The sequence below is a fragment of the Salmo salar genome, unplaced genomic scaffold (assembly GCF_905237065.1).
Source record: "Salmo salar unplaced genomic scaffold, Ssal_v3.1, whole genome shotgun sequence".
Lineage (NCBI taxonomy): Eukaryota > Metazoa > Chordata > Actinopteri > Salmoniformes > Salmonidae > Salmo > Salmo salar.
Genome location: NW_025548876.1, coordinates 39163 through 54540, shown reverse-complemented (window position 1 = coordinate 54540; position 15378 = coordinate 39163). Strand labels below are relative to the sequence as shown.

Here is a 15378-nt window from a genome sequence, read left to right as displayed (position 1 = left end):
AGTTTTGGGAGGCAAAACATTTCTGAACATTACACGCCAATGTAAATGGTTTTTTTGGATATAAATATGAACTTTATCGAGCAAAACATACATGTATTGTGTAACATGAAGTCCTATGAGTGCCATCTGATGAAGATCATCAAAGGTTAGTGGTTAATTTTAGCTATATTTCTGGTTTTTGTGACACCTCTCCTTGCTTGAAAAATGGCTATCTGGTTTTCTTGTCTAGATGCTGTCCTAACATAATATAATGTTATGCTTTCGCCGTAAAGCCTTTTTGAAATTGGACAGTGTGGTTGGATTAACCTCTATGGGCTAGGTGGGACGCTTGCCTGTGGCGCGATTTTCAAAACCTTAAAAAATCCTATTACTTCAATTTCTCAAACATATGACTATTTTACAGCCATTTAAAGACACGACTCTCGTTAATCTAACCACACTGTCCGATTTCAAAAAGGCTTTACAACGAAAGCAAAACATTAGATTATGTCAGCAGAGTACCAAGCCAGAAATAATCAGACACCCATTTTTCAAGCCAGCATATAATGTCACCAAAACCCAGAAGACAGCTAAATGCAGCACTCACCTTTGATGATCTTCATCAGATGACAACCCTAGGACATTATGTTATACAATACATGCATGTTTTGTTCAATCAAGTTCATATTTATATCAAAAACCAGCTTTTACATTAGCATGTGACGTTCAGAACTAGCATACCCCCGCAAACTTCCGGGGAATTCGCTAACATTTTACTAAATTACTCACGATAAACGTTCACAAAAAGCATAACAATTATTTTAAGAATTATAGATACAGACCTCCTCCATGCACTCGATATGTCCGATTTTAAAATAGCTTTTTGGTGAAAGCACATTTTGCAATATTCCAAGTACATAGCCCAGGCATCACGGGCTCGCTATTTAGACACCCGGCAAGTTTAGCACTCACCATAATCATATTTACTATTATAAAAGTTTCATTACCTTTTGTTGTCTTCGTCAGAATGCACACCCAGGACTGCTACTTCAATAACAAATGTTGGTTTGGTCCAAAATAATCCATCGTTATATCCGAATAGCGGCGTTTTGTTCGTATGCTTCCAGACACTATCCGAAATAGTAAAGAAGTGTCGCGCGCATGGCGCAATTCGTGACAATAAAATTCTAAATATTCCATTACCGTACTTCGAAGCATGTCAACCGCTGTTTAAAATCAATTTTGACGACATTTTTCTCGTAGAAAAGCGATAATATTCCGACAGGGAATCTCCTTTTCGGCAAACAGAGGAAAAAATCCCAAAGGCGGGGGCGGTCGGGGTCACGAGCATAAGCCCAGTGTCCCTTGATCGGCCACTTGAGAAAGGCGATAATGTGTTTCAGCCTGGGGCTGGAATGACGACATTCTGTTTTTTCCCGGGCTCTGAGCGCCTATGGACGACGTGGGAAGTGTCACGTTAGAGCAGAGATCCTTAGTAAATGATAGAGATGGAAAAGAAGTTCAAGAAATGGTCAGACAGGCCACTTCCTGTAAAGGAATCTCTCAGGTTTTGACCTGCCATTTGAGTTCTGTTATACTCACAGACACCATTCAAACAGTTTTAGAAAATTTAGGGTGTTTTCTATCCATATGTAATAAGTATATGCATATTCTAGTTACTGGGTAGGAGTGGTAACCAGATTAAATCGGGTATGTTTTTTATCCAGCCGTGTCAATACTGCCCCCTAGCCCTAACAGGTTAACGAGAAGTGTATCTTTAAAATGGGATATAATAGTTATATGTTTGAGAAATTTGAATTATGAGATTTTTGTTGTTTTGAATTTGGCGCCCTGCTATTTCACTGGCTGTTGGCGAGTGTGTCCCACATACCCCAGAGAGGTTAATATTGCTTCCTGATGATTAGTTCTTATATGTCATTTTATTTACTCACAGAACAGCCCTGGAGGCTTTGACCACTGGCAGCAGCCTCAGAAGACCTTCCTCTGATCTGGAGTATTTCTTCAGGTCAAACACATCCAGCTCCTTTTCTGAAGTCAGCAACACAAAGACCAGAGCTGACCACTGTGCAGGTGACAGGTAGGGTTTTGAGAGACTTCCTGAGCTCAGGAAGCTTTGGATCTCCTCCACTAGAGAATGGTCATTCAGTTCATTCAGACAGTGGAACAGATTGATGCTCCTCTCTGGAGAGGGATTCTCCCGGATCTTCTCCTTGATGTACTTGACTGTTTCTTCATGGCTCTGTGAGCTGCTTCTTGTCTTTGTCAGTAGACCTCGTAAGTGCTTCTGATTGGACTCCAGTGAGAGGCCCAGAAGGAAGCGGACGAAAAGGTCCAGGTTTCCCGTCTCACTTTGTAAGGCTTTATCCACAGCACTCTTGTAGAAAGTAACTTCAGGCTTGTCGTTTGTTTGCTTTTTGTCAATTAGATTCTCATTGTTGTTGATGAATGAGAGGAACACATATACAGCAGCCAGAAACTCCTGAATGCTCAGATGAACAAAGCAGTACACCTTCTCCTGGTACAGCCCACATTCCTCTTTGAAGAGCTGTGTGCACAATCCTGAGTACACTGAGGCTTCATTGACATCAATGCCAGCCTCTTTCAGGTCTTCTTCATAGAAAATCAGATTGCCATTCACAAGCTGTTGAAAAGCCAGTTTTCCCAGTGACAGAATGCTCTCTTTATTCCAGTGTGGACCTGTCTCTTCTTTCCCAAGATACTTTTCATTCTTCTGTTTGGTATGAAACACCACAAGGTGTGTGTACATCTCAGTCAGAGTCTTGGGCATCTCTTCTGTCTTATGTTTCAGCATGTGTTCAAGGACTGTTGCAGAAATCCAACAGAAGACTGGAATGTGGCACATGATGTGGAGGCTCCTTGATGTCTTAATGTGTGAGATGATTCTGCTGGCCAGGTTCTCATCCCTGAATCTCTTCCTGAAGTACTCCTCCTTCTGTGGGTCATTGAACCCTCGTACCTCTGTCACCTGGTCAACACACTCTGAAGGGATCTTATTGGCTGCTGCAGGTCGGGTAGTTATCCAGAGGAGAGCAGAGGGAAGCAGATTTCCCTTGATGAGATTTGTCAGCAGAACATCCACTGAGGTTGACTTTGTGACGTCCCAACAGATCTTGTTCTTCTGGAAGTCTAGGGGCAGTCGACACTCATCCAGACCATCAAAGATGAACAGAACTTTGTACTTGTTGTAGATGGAGATTCTTGATTGTTTGGTTTCCATTGAGAAGTAATTAAGAAGTTCAATGAAAGTGTGTTTGTCCCCTTTCATCAAATTCAGCTCCCGAAAAGGGAATGAAAATACAAATTGGATATCCTGATTTGCTTTTCCTTCAGTCCAGTCCAGAATGAACTTCTGCACAGAGACTGTTTTTCCAATGCCAGCGACTCCCTTTGTCAGCACAGTTCTGATACGTTTGTCTTGTCCAGTTAAGGGTTTGAAGATGTTGTTACATTTGACTGCAGTCTCTGGTCTTGCTTGTTTCCTGGTTGTTGTCTCAATCTGTCTCAGCTCATGTTCATTATTGACCTCTCCTGTTCCACCCTCTGTGATGTAGAGCTCTGTGTAGATCTTATTGAGAAGTGTTGGGTTTCCTTGTTTAGCGATTCCCTCAAATACACATTGAAACTTCTTCTTTAGATTAGATTTGATTTCACGTTGATAAATCACAGCAAGCTCATCTGAATCTAGAAATAACACAGAGGATATTAATATTACGTCTGTTTTAATAACTACAGCATTGAAGGACTGTTATAAAGTTTTAAATTATAATCATTTATTCTCTTATCTGACTGTATAATTGTGTAAATATTTTCATAATACATTACAGACTGGTGTGACTGATTATATTATTATTTGTGTTATTGATGGTATTATTAATGTTGTCTCTCTCTCTCTCTCTCTCTAAATTAATCACCACAACACATCCCTTATGCTACTTGATGAGGTCACTAGGTGTTGTGTTGAGGCTGCTACAATATCATGGAGTTACACAGCTACTTTAGCTGTACTTTAGCTACAGCTTTTAAATGTTATAAAACAGCATTCAACATGAGGCAGACAGATCTTACATTTCTCCAGTGTGTCAGCAAGCTCCTTCTGGTTCATTTTCCTCAGGACGTGCAGTGTGATCTTCAGAGCCCCCTCTCTGGCACTGCTCTCCTGCTTCTCATCCTCAGCATCCACCACTTCCTCATCCTGCTTCTGACTCTCAAAGCCTTCTGGGAGTTCAGGACTAAGAATCCTCTTGAACATCTTCAGCTCGTTCTTCACAAATGTCATCATTTTCTCTTCAAGCAACTAAAATAAATTATGTAAATAAGTTATGCAAGAGAAGAAATGCTTTCTCATTAACACAATAATGAATAATTGACAGATCAACTTTACTTGAGGAAAACAAAAACAAATGTTCATAACAGGACCACATACACTGAATATAGAGTCCAGGTCTGTTTGATGACTCTGGGAAGACTGACCACTGAGAATCTCTGACTCTGATCTCTCCTGTTGGTGTCTGTGGACAAAACATGAGATTACATCTCCTCATCCAGGGAGTACACACACACACACACACACACACACACACACACACACACACACACACACACACACACACACACAGGGAGGGAATATTGTGTTTGTTTAATATTGTTTTAGGACTATGAAAATGGACAAAAGGATTAGCCTATGGATTATGAAAACAACCAAAAGAAATGTGAAAATGTGAGAGGAGAAATGACTAGAGACAGTGTTGTTTAACTCACTGACCATGACCCATGAGTTCTTCTTACCTTTGTTCAGTAGAAAAGTCTCCCTCTCTAAACTCTATAGGTAGCTTCATAGACCGGTCACTCTTCATGGACACACAGCTGGGAACAGGGGAGGCTGGTCTCTCCTGCTTGATTGGTCTTCAACACAACAGAGACAAACATTACATCTCTCATCTACTCTGATCTCAGATGGGGAACATAAGAAGAGTTCCAAAACGCAACATATCACTTTACAGAAATGAGCTTTTATTGTTTAAAGAAATTATGTATTAATTATTACATCTCTCACAGACAAGGATTTGTTTCAAATCTATCACTTGATGGTTTCATTTCAGAGAGACAAAAATCATGTTTTTTTATGCAAAATGCTATATATCTCCCTCACTCTCAAATGTGACCGACCGGCTCAATTTGGTCATTAACTAAATAACTACATATATAGTGATTTTGGTTTATGTCAGTTTAATTGTTTGTTATGGTATAAGTTGTTATTTTATGATTGTAAGTGATAAAATTAACTAGTAATTCTCAGTAATTACTACTTTAGTAAGGAATAACACATTTTTTCAGCACTACTGCAGTTGCTAAATAATTCCAATAGATGGGAACATAAGACCACAATGACATTTCAGAATATTAGTTTAGTTTTCTCCCTGGATACACCACCACTCCCCGCGCTTCCTGCAGAACCCCTGCAGTACCTCCGCAGACCCCGGATTGAGAACCCCTGATTTAGCAGATGCTCTTATCCAGAGAGATTTACAGTAACTGCATTCACCTTAAGATAGGTATTTATTTAGGAAATAAACTTAGTTAATTATTCATAAAATTGTCATCTTACCTCTTAGCTTTGGTGTTATGTCCGCCAGAGAGATGCATTTTGGAGGCAGGGCCCCCTTCTCTCTCTCGCCAGAGAGACTCATTTTAGAGGCAGGGCCCCCTCCTCTCTCTCCCCAGAGAGACTCATTTTAGAGGCAGGGCCCCCCTCCTTCCTCTCGCCAGAGAGACTCATTTTAGAGGCAGGGCCCCCTCCTCTCTCTCCCCAGAGAGACTCATTTTAGAGAACTGACCCCTAAACAGAGATCCAACATGTTGATTGTGGTTAACACAGTGACAGCTAAACAGAGATCCAGCATGTTGGTTGTGGTTAACACAGTGACAACTAAACAGAGATCCAACATGTTGGTTGTGGTCAACACAGTGACAACTAAACAGAGATCCAGCATGTTGGTTGTGGTTAACACAGTGACAACTAAACAGAGATCCAGCATGTTGGTTAACACAGTGACAACTAAACAGAGATCCAACATGTTGGTTGTGGTTAACACAGTAACAACTAAACAGAGATCCAGCATGTTGATTGTGGTTAACACAGTGACAACTAAACAGAGATCCAGCATGTTGGTTGTGGTTAACACAGTGACAACTAAACAGAGATCCAACATGTTGGTTGTGGTTAACACAGTGACAACTAAACAGAGATCCAGCATGTTGGTTGTGGTTAACACAGTGACAACTAAACAGAGATCCAGCATGTTGGTTGTGGTTAACACAGTGACAACTAAACAGAGATCCAGCATGTTGGTTGTGGTTAACACAGTGACAACTAAACAGAGATCCAGCATGTTGGTTGTGGTTAACACAGTGACAACTAAACAGAGATCCAGCATGTTGGTTGTGGTTAACACAGTGACTAATTCTTGAATGTCAATTGTTCTCATTCATTCATTATCTCTTTGAGAAATATATTTTTAACAACTTTCTCTTTTACTTCTCTACATTCATGAAGAAAATGATGTACTTTTTACTCCATACATTTTCCCTGACACCCAAAAGTACTCGTTACATGTTGAATGCTTAGCAGGACAGAAAACGGTCCAATTTGAACACTTATCAAGAGAACATCCCTACTGCCTCTGATCTGGAGGACTAACTAAACAGAGAACATCCCTGGTCATCCCTACTGCCTCTGATCTGGAGGACTAACTAAACAGAGAACATCCCTGGTCATCCCTACTGCCTCTGATCTGGAGGACTCACTAAACAGAGAACATCCCTGGTCATCCCTACTGCCTCTGATCTGGAGGACTCACTAAACAGAGAACATCCCTGGTCATCCCTACTGCCTCTGATCTGGAGGACTCACTAAACAGAGAACATCCCTGGTCATCCCTACTGCCTCTGATCTGGAGGACTCACTAAACAGAGAACATCCCTGGTCATCCCTACTGCCTCTGATCTGAAGGACTCACTAAACAGAGAACATCCCTGGTCATTACTGCCTCTGACCTGGAGGACTCACTAAACTCAAATGCTTCATTTTTAAATGATGTCTGAGTGTTGGAGTGTGACCCTGGCTATCCGTAAATTAAAATAACAAGAAAATTGTGCCGTCTGGTTTGCTTAATAAAATGAATTTTAAATGATCACTACTTTACTTTTACTTTTGATGCTTAAGTATATTTTAGCAATTACATTTACTTTTGATACTTAATTATATTTTAAACCAAATACTTTTAGACTTCTACTGAAGAAGTATTTTACTGGGTGACTTTCACTTTTAATTGAGTCATTTTCTATTAAGGTATCTTTACTTTTACTCAAGTATGAGAATTGAGTACTTTTTCCACCACTGTTCTAATATTCTAGAGACATATGAGCCACAGTGTCAACAGACATTTTGTAACTGCGCAGGCTACAAAGTTACTTTCAATTTCATATAAGGAAATAAAGCAACGGTCACTGGGTGAATTCGTTTTGCATTGCCCGGCTCCCCCGGGTGCGCAGAGTTTACGCATTTTAGACCATTCCATTGTTCCTTAAAATAAAACTCCACTCACCTGTAGCACCGGGCCATGCAAAACGAACTTCCCACTGTCGCAGGGCACTGAGACACAGAGTTCTAAACCCAGAGGCATTTACAACAGTAACCAGAGGTAACAGTCAGTTGCATGCGACAGCAGCAAATCATGACATTGTACCGAATCTTGCTTCAGTTTTTTTATTATAGTCCTTCTTATGTTATTTTTGCTAAACATATAATTTACTCGTAACCAAGTTTAGCTGTGTTTTTTCCTCCAAAATATGAATTACTGTAGGACTTTAATAATTGTAAACAGGCCTACAAACCCAAAAGGTTTTAATGATGCCTTAAATCTATCTTCAAATATATATTTGATGATTAGTTGAATCAGGTGTGTACGTGCTGGATAAGAACCAAAGGATGAGAAACCCTGAGATAAACATAAAACCATATAATGTAAAAGCTCCTCCACCATCTTTACCAGACGTTTTACTGATAACATGTAGACCTACTGATTAGTTTCCACTTTGAAAACTGCTGTCTGTCAGCAACTCAGCTCAAGTAGCAGTTCTACTAACTAGTAATATCTCATTCCAGGTATTCATTATCTTACTCTGTCCATTAGAATAGATTATTGTTCAGAAATACTTACTTTATTTTTCAATAATCTCCATGTAGTGTTTTCTGCTCTGTCGTCTCAAAATGGATCCTGAACAAAAGAACAACTTTACTTTCTGTTTCACTCAGCCGCCTCCCCACCCTGAAAATAAAGTGTTTTATTGGTATCTTCCACTAGATGGCAGTAAACACCTGCTGTAACTACACTTTACAACTATGTGTTCGGTTTCATACAGGCAGTGTCCCAGAGTTAGATTGCTGATCTAGGATCAGGTCCCCCCCTCTCCATGTAATCTGATTCATTATGATTTAGCATCAGTTCCCTCCTCTCCATGTAATCTGATTCATTATGATCTAGGATCAGGTCCCCCCCTCTCCATGTAATCTGATTCATTATGATCTAGGATCAGGTCCCCCCTCTCCATGTAATCTGATTCATTATGATATAGGATCAGGTCCCCCCTCTCCATGTAATCTGATTCATTATGATATAGGATCAGGTCCCCTCCTCTCCATGTAATCTGATTATTTATGATGTAGGATCAGGTCCCTCCTCTCCATGTAATCTGATTCATTATGATCTAGGATCAGGTCCCCCCCTCTCCATGTAATCTGATTCATTATGATATAGGATCAGGTCCCCCCTCTCCATGTAATCTGATTCATTATAATCTAGGATCAGGTCCCCCCTCTCCATGTAATCTGATTCATTTTGATCTAGGATCAGGTCCTCCTCTCCATGTAATCTGATTCATTATGATCTAGGATCAGGTCCCCCTCTCCATGTAATCTGATTCATTATAATCTAGGATCAGGTCCCCCCTCTCCATGTAATCTGATTCATTATAATCTAGGATCAGGTCCCCCCCTCTCCATGTAATCTGATTCATTATAATCTAGGATCAGGTCCCTCCTCTCCATGTAATCTGATTCATTATAATCTAGGATCAGGTCCCCCCCTCTCCATGTAATCTGATTCATTATGATATAGGATCAGGTCCCCCCCTCTCCATGTAATCTGATTCATTATGATTCATCATTATGCTTTGTTTGGCTACTTGTTGTCCATTGTCTGAAGACGCCTATTGTGGTGAAATGTCAGGAACACATTTTTTAAAATGTACTTTTAATCTTTTTAGAAACTTTTAAAAGAACCACATGGATTCTAACTGGGGATTCAGCTAAAATGTGTATTTTTTGGACCAGATAAATTGATACCAACAGTGGACAATTCCCAGCAAAAGCATGGAGCTACAACTGTCAAGAGGAGAATAGGGGGAGTATTCCCCTTGGAGAACCCAGAGTGCAACACTGAAGAAAAACATACTGTAGAATAACAACAATCTCAATCTGAAGCTCTAAAGAAAAAATAGGAATTGTATGAATCAGGAACACCATTCTTCCTCCTGTCCAACCATTGTCCCTGTATGAATCAGGACCACCATTCTTCCTCCTGTCCACCTATTGTCCCTGTATGAATCAGGACCACCATTCTTCCTCCTGTCCACCTATTGTCCCTGTATGAATCAGGACCACCATTCTTCCTCCTGTCCACCTATTGTCCCTGTATGAATCAGGACCACCATTCTTCCTCCTGTCCACCTATTGTCCCTGTATGAATCAGGACCACCATTCTTCCTCCTGTCCACCTATTGTCCCTGTATGAATCAGGAACACCATTCTTCCTCCTGTCCACCTATTGTCCCTGTATGAATCAGGACCACCATTCTTCCTCCTGTCCACCTTTTGTCCCTGTATGAATCAGGAACACCATTCTTCCTCCTGTCCACCTATTGTCCCTGTATGAATCAGGACCACCATTCTTCCTCCTGTCCACCTATTGTCCCTGTATGAATCAGGACCACCATTCTTCCTCCTGTCCACCTATTGTCCCTGTATGAATCAGGACCACCATTCTTCCTCCTGTCCACCTATTGTCCATGTATGAATCAGGACCACCATTCTTCCTCCTGTCCACCTATTGTCCCTGTATGAATATTAGTTGGCATCTAATTGAAGAACATACTGCTTTATAGATCCCAGCCTGACAAACAATTGTCTGGACCTTACTTTGGGCACTTGCACTGGGCCTCCATTGAGTCTCCATGTGTCAAGCAGTACAGAGAAACCCCCTCTAGATGACAGCAGAGGCTCTTGGATCTACCCTGTCTATCCACCAGTTTAGTGACCTTGTTCCATCAATATGTCCATACTACTTCACAACCCATTTGAGGTCTTGACCAGCAATGTCCCATTGGGCTCAACCAAGCCGAGAGTGAGGTTCTAGAAAGAGGACTGACTTTCATACCAACTCCTAAACAGGTGGACTGACTTTCATACCAACTCCTAAACAGGTGGACTGACTTTCATACCAACTCCTAAACAGGTGGACTGGCTTTCATACCAACTCCTAAACAGGTGGACTGACTTTCATACCAACTCCTAAACAGGTGGACTGACTTTCATACTAACTCCTAAACAGGTGGACTGACTTTCATACCAACTCCTAAACAGGTGGACTGACTTTCATACCAACTCCTAAACAGGTGGACTGACTTTCATACCAACTCCTAAACAGGTGGACTGACTTTCATACCAACTCCTAAACAGGTGGACTGACTTTCATACCAACTCCTAAACAGGTGGACTGACTTTCATACCAACTCCTAAACAGGTGGACTGACTTTCATACCAACTCCTAAACAGGTGGACTGACTTTCATACCAACTCCTAAACAGGTGGACTGGGAGGAGCTCCGGAGGGGATCTACACGTCTATCATAGAAGATTGAAGTTATCAGATCATTGTGAATATGAAACAGATTTTCCTCAGATACTATTTCCAAACCCCTCACATTGGGAACCTCAGTTGGAGTCAGAAACTATACAGATACGTAGGGATGTGGCTTCCTTTTCACAATTCAGAACCAGACCTGTTTATCAGCTTAACCTTACAAATGGTTAAAAACCAAGCTCTAGAAATATAGTGATTAAACCAGCAGATAAGGGGGCTCAGATAGTTGTAATGGATAAAGTGAATATCTTCTTAAAGCCAATAGACAATAGGATCATGTTAAACACTATGTTGCATTGTTCCACTCAACACAACCGGAAAACACAAAGATTAATCCAGGAGATAAACTGTATGAGGATAAGTACATTACAGATAAACAGATGGTCTGTCTTTTTGGGCCAGATTCACTAAGGACTAGGCAGTTTTACTTACTGCCTAAAATACATATCTCCTGAGACGTGGGCGGTTCCCTGCGGCTGACCAATAGGAAGTGATTGTGTCTCAGAGACGTGGGTGGTTCCCTGCAGCTGACCAATAGTAAATGATTGTGTCTCAGAGACGTGGGCGGTTCCCTGCGGCTGACCAATAGGAAGTGATTGTGTCTCAGAGACGTGGGCGGTTCCCTGCGGCTGACCAATAGGAAGTGATTGTGTCTCAGAGACGTGGGCGGTTCCCTGCAGCTGACCAATAGGAAGTGATTGTGTCTCAGAATCTTACTGTATTGCTGAATATATAGAATTTTATTGCTGAATATATAGACTTTTATATCAACCCTCTATCCCAGAAACACACAGCTATGTTCAGGATACTGATGAATGAAGGGTTTATTACTATTGTAGTACTGACTTTAATATCAACCCTCTATCCCAGAAACACCCAGCTATGTTCAGGATACTGATGAATGAAGGGTTTATTACTATTGTAGTACTGACTTTAATATCAACCCTCTATCCCAGAAACACCCAGCTATGTTCAGGATACTGATGAATGAAGGGTTTATTACTATTGTAGTACTGACTTTAATATCAACCCTCTATCCCAGAAACACCCAGCTATGTTCAGGATACTGATGAATGAAGGGTTTATTACTATTGTAGTACTGACTTTAATATCAACCCTCTATCCCAGAAACACCCAGCTATGTTCAGGATACTGATGAATGAAGGGTTTATTACTATTGTAGTACTGACTTTAATATCAACCCTCTATCCCAGAAACACCCAGCTATGTTCAGGATACTGATGAATGAAGGATTTATTACTATTGTAGTACTGACTTTAATATCAACCCTCTATCCCAGAAACACCCAGCTATGTTCAGGATACTGATGAATGAAGGGTTAATTACTATTGTAGTACTGACTTTTATATCAACCCTCTATCCCAGAAACACCCAGCTATGTTCAGGGTACTGATGAATGAAGGGTTTATTACTATTGTAGTACTCTTTTTATTAACTTAGCTACTGACTTGTTCTATTGTTGTTGCATTGTCAAGAGGTTAACCTGCAAGGAAGCATTTCAGTACATAATACTTGTATTGTACTTTATATTATTATAGATATTTTAGGGTTGCCATGGATTTCAAGCAGGCAATGCCATCAGGTCCAAACCCCAAACAAGGAAATTGTAGGAGACAGGCGTGTTGGGGTTTCCTGCCAGCGTGACCACCCGCTTCACTTCCTGAACATGAAAAAGGCTGAAAGGTGGGATGCAGTAATAAGGAGTTTTTTTCAGTTTCTTTTTCAGTATTTTATTTCAGTGTTGATTAATTTTGTTAATTTAGTAAATTGTATTTAGTTATTTAGTGCAGATAATGATGTACTTCTTCTGTAGTTTGTCAAATGCAGTGAACCTGCTGAGAGATGAAGGAGGGGATGAGAGGCCAGAACATCAATCTCATCTTCATGGAGGACATTGATGCCAGATGCAGTGAACCTGCTGAGAGATGAAGGAGGGGATGAGAGGCCAGAACATCAGTCTCATCTTCATGGAGGACATTGATGCCAGATGCAGTGAACCTGCTGAGAGATGAAGGAGGGGATGAGAGGCCAGAACATCAGTCTCATCTTCATGGAGGACATTGATGCCAGATGCAGTGAACCTGCTGAGAGATGAAGGAGGGGATGAGAGGTCAGAACATCAACCTCATCTTCATGGAGAACATTGATTCCAGATGCAGCTGCATGTGCAAGTAATTCATCTTTTTTATTCAAGATCTCATTGACTTTAACATTTGAAAAGCAGTTTCTCCAACAATAGTTTTAACATGAACATTTTGTCCATAACCTTTTTAGAGAAACTTTCCTGAATTGAATCATGGGACCAAATTGGTTGTTCCAGGTTTCCATGCTGATGGACATGACTTGCCATGTCAGGTACTTGAACAGGATCATTAATATTATCAGTAGGTATTTATTCATATTTTATAAGGTTTAACCAAATAACCCTTTTACCATGGTATGACATGATTTTATATTTCTAGATGAAATTCAACACCCGATATGTAGACGGTGCTGGACTGGCAGATGGGGAGCAGATGGAGAGGCTGTGGTCGTATCTGAGGCGCTTTGGGAAGGTCACCAAAGAAATGAGGCCGTCCCATCTTATTGACCTCCTGACTGATGCACTTCTCCACCATGGGAAAACGCCAGAGGCTACGTTAGTACACTTGGAATTGTTATTAATTTACTTGATGCTGGTTGACTCTAGTGATGTTCCTAACATTTCCTGTTGTTTTGATGTAGTGGACTCTCTGCCATAGAGGGTTTCGCCAGCAACAGACGTTGCAACAGAGGCAAAAAGGGAAATGGAAGAAATTGCACAGTCTCTTCCAGGTAAACCATTGTATCAATAATCTAAGCATAGAATTTCAGTATTGATTAGAAATGTTGTCACATCTGTCACTGTTGTTATGTTTTAGGAATTTTAGGCCAGTAGGCCAGTGACTCAGCCCCTGTAAAAGGGTTAGAGGCAGAGAATCCCAGTGGAAAGAGAGGAACCGGCAAGGCAGAGACAGCAAGGGCGGTTCGTTGCTCCAGCCTTTCCGTTCACCTTCACACTCCTGGGCCAGACTATACTTAATCATAGGACCTACTGAAGAGATAAGTCTTCAGTAAAGACTTAAAGGTTGAGACTGAGTCTGCGTCTCTCACATGGGTAGGCAGACCATTCCATAAAAATGGAGCTCTATAGGAGAAAGCCCTACCTCCAGCCGTTTGCTTCGAAATTCTAGGGACAATTAGGAGGCCTGCGTCTTGTGACCGTAGCGTACGTGTAGGTATGTACGGCAGGACCAAATCGGAAAGATAGGTAGGAGCAAGCCCATGTAATGCTTTGTAGGTTAGCAGTAAAACCTTGAAATCAGCCCTTGCCTTAACAGGAAGCCAGTGTAGGGAGGCTAGCACTGGAGTAATATGATCAAACTTTTTGGTTCTAGTCAGGATTCTAGCAGCCGTATTTAGCACTAACTGAAGTTTATTTAGTGCTTTATCCGGGTAGCCGGAAAGTAGAGCATTGCAGTAGTCCAGCCTAGAAGTAACAAAAGCATGGATTAATTTTTCTGCGTCATTTTTGGACAGAAAATTTCAGATTTTTGCAATGTTACGTAGATGGAAAAAAGCTGTCCTTGAAACAGTCTTGATATGTTCTTCAAAAGAGAGATCAGGGTCCAGAGTAACGCCGAGGTCCTTCACAGTTTTATTTGAGACGACTGTACAACCATCCAGATTAATTGTCAGATTCAACAGAAGATCTCTTTGTTTCTTGGGACCTAGAACAAGCATCTCTGTTTTGTCCGAGTTTAAAAGTAGAAAGTGATATTGATGGAGGAACAGATGAATGAGGCTGAGGGTGATGACTACAACAACGATGGTGATATTGATGGAGGAACAGATGAATGAGGCTGAGGGTGATGACTACAACAACGATGGTGATATTGATGGAGGAATAGATGAATGAGGCTGAGGGTGATGACTACAACAACGATGGTGATATTGATGGAGGAATAGATTAATGAGGCTGAGGGTGATGACTACAACAACGATGGTGATATTGATGGAGGAATAGATGAATGAGGCTGATGGTGTGTTGTTTTTAACATGTCCATTGCTTTTTAATTGATGTCATTGTATTCCTGAACCTTTGTTTATAATGGTATGTTTTATTGCTCTTTTGGGGTTGAAAGAAGCACATTTCTGTTTAATTGTTAGATGTGATACAGGCCATTGTTGCAGGTCATTTACTATTGGTGTCATGGTGAGGAGAACCTGACTTGAGCCTGATATACCCCAAGAGTCTAATGGAATAGACAGGTTTGCTTCCTCTAAAGTATTTTCTTTTTATTGACCTGTTAGTTGTGGAGTTTGTAAATATATTTTAT

General features: G+C 40.9%; 1 long non-coding RNA gene across 1 annotated transcript; it reads right to left on the bottom strand.

Annotated features, from left to right (window-relative positions):
• Positions 1-4806: 4806 nt before the first annotated feature.
• LOC123733409 (uncharacterized) lies at positions 4807-8311 on the bottom strand. The gene is made up of 3 exons (XR_006763771.1): positions 8241-8311; positions 5627-5857; positions 4807-4923 (listed from the first exon to the last, which is right to left on the bottom strand). It is a non-coding gene; the product is annotated as an uncharacterized lncRNA (long non-coding RNA).
• Between the last annotated feature and the right edge of the window lie 7067 nt (positions 8312-15378).